The sequence below is a fragment of the Silene latifolia genome, chromosome 2 (assembly GCF_048544455.1).
Source record: "Silene latifolia isolate original U9 population chromosome 2, ASM4854445v1, whole genome shotgun sequence".
NCBI classification, from domain to species: domain Eukaryota; kingdom Viridiplantae; phylum Streptophyta; class Magnoliopsida; order Caryophyllales; family Caryophyllaceae; genus Silene; species Silene latifolia.
This window is the reverse complement of record NC_133527.1, coordinates 74,481,889-74,487,992: the sequence shown is the minus strand read 5'-3', so window position 1 is coordinate 74,487,992 and position 6,104 is coordinate 74,481,889. Positions and strand designations below refer to the sequence as shown.

The 6,104-nt window shown below is 40.9% G+C and overlaps 1 non-coding gene across 1 annotated transcript; it reads left to right on the top strand.

Moving 5' to 3' along the window:
* The first annotated feature begins 5,288 nt into the window (after positions 1–5,288).
* LOC141645560 (small nucleolar RNA R71) lies at positions 5,289–5,395 on the top strand. Its single transcript, XR_012545040.1, has one exon. It is a non-coding gene; the product is annotated as a small nucleolar RNA R71 (small nucleolar RNA).
* Positions 5,396–6,104: the final 709 nt, after the last annotated feature.

Sequence of the window (6,104 nt, the reverse complement as noted above, 5' to 3'; positions counted from 1 at the left end):
TGGGTTTTTCAATTTTCAAATTTTTATGATTTTCGAAATTTTTCAATTTTTTTGGATTTTTTGAATAAGAGTTAAATGTTAGAATTCCCATCCCCACACTAATATGGGCATTGTCCTCAATGGCCAAAATGATGGAAATTATGCAAAGAGGATGCATGATTTCTATACTAAATGCAATCTATACTAAGCTACACTACATGATGCATGGTTTTTGTTATGACGGAGAGGATAATTTAGATTACCTCCCGTTGTTTATGCCTTAACTTCCCCAAACCGAGTTCGACACTATTGCTAATGTCCAAGGATGGGTGTAGTTCATGAACACACTATGCAATGCATGAAACTAATTTGTCATTTTGGATTTTGAAAATGGGAACAATAAAATGAGAACACCTCAATGGTATTGAGGTGTGAGTCCCCTATGGTGCTAGGACTACTCCAACAATGATCAAAATTATAATTAAAACAAAGAGATAAATAAACAAACCATGAGAGGGTAGGAGCCTCCAAGGCTTGCTAATCTTCCATCATATCATCACCATTATCGCTTTCCTCATTAGAAGTGGTCTCAATGCCACTTCCCTCTTCATTTGCCTCTTCATCTTCTTCCTCATCTTGCTCATCATCTTCTTCACCATCCTTCTCTCCTTCTTCACTTGCTTCCTCATCAATGTTATCATCAACTTCTTCATTACCAACAACCTCATTGTCACCCGAAACGACCCTAGATGCACCCAGAAATAGGACTTCTCTATCCGTCCAACTAGGCAAAGGACATGATGGGTCAAGTAGTCCTTGCCTAGCTAAGTGTAGGAGGGGTGGATATTGAGCCAAGTAAGCATTTTTCCGATCCTCAAAGGCTTGCTTGTGCATTGCTTGCATGAGAAGAGTCAAATAATCATTTCTAGCTTCAACTCCTTCCGGCTTGAACTCTTGATACTCAAAGGGGTAAGGTGGTATGACAATGGAAGAGGAGGGCATTTCAAGTTCACCCTTTTGTTGTTGAATAATATACTCGGCCTCTTTAGAAAGGGGAAGTAGATAATTGGTCCGGTGGACGCTTAGACGACAAATCTTTGAAGGCAAGGTGAACGATCTAGCTTCACTAGTGAGCCATCCATACATGGTATCAAGAGGTTTATGAGCAACCCACTTGTACTTGTGTATCATAGTATGCAAATAAACAAGATGACCACCCTCCTTTGCTTTTTACTTGTTAACCTTATTGAAGTTAGGATCAAAGTACTTAGCTAGGATAGTGACTAGGCCGCCATTGACAATAACAGTAGTGCCCTTCTTCCCACAATCAATGTTGAGCCATCTATCTACCAAAAACCTCAAAGAGTTGAAAGGCTTGGTGTGTACTCTTCCAATGTTCAAAGCCGATTCAAGAAGAATAAAATCAAGTTTGGTGAAATGGTTGGTATCTTTCCTTGCAATAATGGTGTAGCCTATGACCTTGTGCCATACTCTTATGCCCGGATGGTGGACTAAAAGAGCACGACTCGCATGAAAGTCCTCAAATTTACTCCCGGAAATTGCCTCCCAAAGAGGGTCGGGGTCATACTTTCCATAATTCTTAAAATAACTTGGTTCATCACTAAGACCCAAAATTTCACTCAATTCCCTAAAGGAAATGCGTCTACTAACATTAGCTAGACGAAACTCGAGATTCTCCCTACTCTCAACTTTGGTGACTTTCAAAGAACTCAAAAATTCCAAGGTAAGGGAGGGGTATGTCAATTCTTTTGATTCAAACAACTTCTCTAACCCCATGGCTTTGAAAAAGGCTCTAGTTTGCTCAAGGACACCCAACTTTCCCAAGGTGTCTTCACAAATAAATTTGGTGGATTGAATTGATTTCCTAACAAACTTTGCAAAAGTATCTCAATGGGTTTTGGAAATAAAAGTTACCTCCGGATATTGCAAAAGTTGATCGATTTCCGGAGTAGAAGATGTTGTTGCTCCCATAGAGGGTTGTTGTTGTTGCACTTCCAAGTTTGGTGTTGCTACCACCATAGCCAATGCTTTCTTTGCTTGAAGAGTCTTTTGCCTTTGCGAAAGTGCCTTTGGTGCCTTTGTTGCCTTTGTTGCTCCCTTAGTCTTGCCATTGATGAACTAACCAAGAAAAGAATGAAAAATCTTCAATTTGTAGTGTACCCAAATCGATTTAAAGGTGAAAGGCTTTGCCTTTAGGAATTCAAAAATCGACTCAAAGGTTGAAGATTTTGTACTTGGTTTTGATTTTTATTGAAAACGGAGTGATTGATTTGTTGTTAGAAGGATGATTTGATTTGATTTTGGTGAATGTTGTTGAGGGATTTTGTTTTTATGATGGAGAGGATGAGAGTTTTGATGTTTTGAAGTAGTGTTATGAATGAATGAATGAATGAATGAATGAATGAAGGTGGGAGGGATTTTATAAAGACTGAAAAAATTCGAACTGCAGGGGCAATCCGTGCGGATTCTGCCTAATACGGGCGGATTCTGCACTTTCTGGGTTTGATAAAACTCGCCTAAAGACGGGCGGATTCAGAAGAAGACGCTCGCATTTGCTTGATACAGGATGGGCGGATTTGCCTGAAGACGGACGGATTTCAGTCCAGGAAATTTTCCTTGTTTTCCTCAGCAGAGAAGACGGGCGTCTTCTATCCAAGACGGACGGATTATCAGAGACGGGCGGATTGCTGTTCAGGACGCCCGGATTCTCTTACAGTCAAAAATCTTTCAAAATTTCAGCTTATAGGGACGTGCGTCTTCCACCCAGTACGCTCGGATTGCATGAAGACGGGCGGATTCTCTTGAATCCGCTCGGATTCTACCCCTGTGTACCCGGATTCAGTTCCATCCGTGCACAATGCATATCCCTTATCAACCTCCTATTCTTCTTCTTCAAATCTCGTGTTCTTCATTGGGGGGCCACTACTAAGGCATGGATAGCCTAGGCAATTGCCATCCCCACACTAAGCGAAAGCACTACACATCAATTTGAGATTGTTAGTCCCTCCCTCACTTCTCTCAAACATGACAAATATCTTGATCAAAGCAAATAAAAATCCAAATATGACAAAAATGCAATACAAGAATTGAAATACGAGTTAGGGAGTTAGAAATATTTACAATTGGTGGTTTAGGGAGTACTCCACCAAACTCTCATTCTTTATGAGATGTCAAGGGGGCATGTCCAAGGTGTTGTTGATGTTGCTCAACACCTTGAAAAAGTAATCGAAAGCTTGTTCATTATTATGGTAGAGGCCTTCAATAGACCTTGGCCCTTGTTGTCGGTCTTGATCGATGACATTACCAATATAGGGATTAAAAATCCCTTCAAATTCGTCGTCCCAAAGACCACAAACTTCATTAAGTTGATCATTGAAAATCTCTTGATTTGATGGAGACAACTCTCCCAAATTCTTCTCTTGGCCAATGAGGCCATCCTCTTCTTCTTTGGTTGATTTTGATGAGCTTTGCAAGCTCTCCTTGTCACAATTCACTTGCTCTTTGAATGGAGCATCTTCAATTTTTTTCTTCCATTGGAGTTCCGATTTCTTCCTTTCATCCTTTCGGCTATAATGATCAATCATCAAACATAGTTCATGCAAATATGGAGCTCTCATAGTCTTGTCAAGATTAAATGTTATGCTTTCATCTCCCACTTCTAGAGTGAGCTCACCATGTTTCACATCAATTACCGCACCCGCGGTGTGTAGGAAAGGTCTTCCTATAATGATTGGAATGTTGGAATCTTCCTCCATATCAACAATGACAAAGTCCACCGGGATGAAAAACTTCCCAATTCGTACGGGGACATCTTCCCATATCCCTAATGGTGTCTTTGTCGATCTATCGGCCATTTGGAGTGTGATGTTGGTGCATTTAAGCTCTCCCATCCTCAACCTTTTACTTACCGAGTACGGCATGACACTCACACTAGCCCCTAGATCACATAAGGCTTTGTTGATCGTTGTGTCGCCAATGGTACACGGTATTGAGAAGCTTCCCGGATCCTTTAGCTTTGGAGGTGAACTCCCTTGAAGTATTGCACTACTCACCTTAGTGAAGGCGATAGTCTCAAGCTTTCGGATCGACTTCTTCTTTGTGAGGATATCTTTCATGTATTTCGCATAGGCCGGCACGTGATTGATTAATTCCGTGAAAGGAATTGAGACTTCCAAATTCTTCACAATTTCCATGAACTTTCCAAGTTGGTCATCAAATTTGGGCTTGGCTTGACGACTTGGAAAAGGAAGTCTAATCACAATGGGCTCCTTCTCCTTGACCTTGTCATCGATTTTCTTTGGACTTTCTTCTTTTGATGATTCTCCATCTTTGGAGCTTTGCACAATTTCTTCCTTTTCACTAGCTTCCACAACTTCATTCTCTACTTGCTTCCTTGGTGCTTCATACCTTGTACCACTTCTCAAGTGAATGGCACTAACCGTTTCGTGTCTAGGGGGATTACTTTGAGGTGGTAATTGCCCCTTTTGTCTTTGTGAGCTTGAAGATGCTAGTTGAGTCAATTGTGTTTCCAACATCTTGGTGTGAGCTAGGATGTTGTTGATGGTGGTTTCCTTTGCTTGGCTATCTTTTTGCATTTGAGTGAAAAATTCTTGTTGATTCTTTTGCATTTGGAGGACCGCTTTTTGGACATCAAAACCTTGGTCATTTTGGTGATTGTATGGATTTGGATTTTGGTAACCTTGGTTTTGATTGTACAAGGGTCTTTGATTTTCGTTTCTCATGGGTGGTGGAGTGTATGTTGTTTGAGGTTTTGAACATTTTGGCTTTTGTATGAGAGATTTGGATGGAATTTGGTGTTTTCATTGTAATAGTTGGAATAAGGGGTACCACTCTTGTATGCTTGGAAAGCATTCACTTGTTCATTTGTTCCCCTACATTCACCTTGGTCATGTCCCAAAGTTCCACAATTCTCACATATCCCACTTGGGATTGATGAGGATGCCGTCATGGCATTAACATGATGCTTTGGTGATTTTGAGACTTCTTCAAGTCTAGCCATAGCTTTTTCAAACTTCAAATTGATTGTGTCAATATGAGCACTAAGTTGAGCACCCAATTGAGTAACGGAGTCCACTTCATGCTTTTCTCCTCTAGTAGCCTTGCGAGGTCTACTATATTGTGAGTTATGGACCGCCATTTCCTCAATCTTGTTCCATGTTTGATTGTCATCAACTTCGGTGAACATTCCATTTGATCCCATGTTGAGAATGTTCCTTGAATCCTCATATAGACCATTCCAAAATTGTTGTACCAAAAACCATTCGCTAAGTCCATGGTGAGGACATGAGCGACAAATTCCCTTGAACCGCTCCCAAGCTTCATACAAAGATTCTTCATCCCTTTGCTTAAAACCCGTAATTTGAGCTCTTAGCATGTTAGTCTTCTCCGGTGGGTAGAATTTTTTGTAGAAAGCTAGAGCCAACTTCTTCCAAGAATCTATTCCGAGGGTGGCCTTGTCAAGGCCCTTCAACCATTGCTTCGCGGTGCCGATTAGAGAAAAAGGAAATAAGACCCATCTAATTTGGTCTTGAGTCACACCCGTTTGAGAGATTGCATCATAATAGTCGCAAAAGGTTTCCATATGAGAATGAGGGTCTTCACTAGGCATCCCCCCAAATTGGCTCCTTTCAACTAATTGGATGAAAGCGGACTTGGCAATAAAATTTCCGGTTAGATGTTGCGGTGTAGGAGTACCATTTGGTAGGTTCTCCTCGGTGGGTACGGAGTGCGACGAGAATTTAGGCATTGTAGGTTGATTTTGTGGGGTATTGTGTAATGGGTTCTCCTCTCCTTCTATTGCGAAAGGGTTGACGAACTCAATAGTTGGTTGAACAACTTCACTAATACCTCTTAAATTCCTCCTAACAAGTCTCCTATTATTCGTCAAGGTTCTTTCGATTTCACGGTCAAAAGGTAACAAATCACCTTGTGACATTCTAGACATGCAAAATATCAAGCAACTCGAAAACAATTAGAACAAACCTTGAGGAGTTTTACTTCCCCAAGGCGAAGAAAGACACAACTAATAACAATAAAAAGGAAATCTAAATCAAACGAACACCGTCCCCGGCAACGGCGCCATT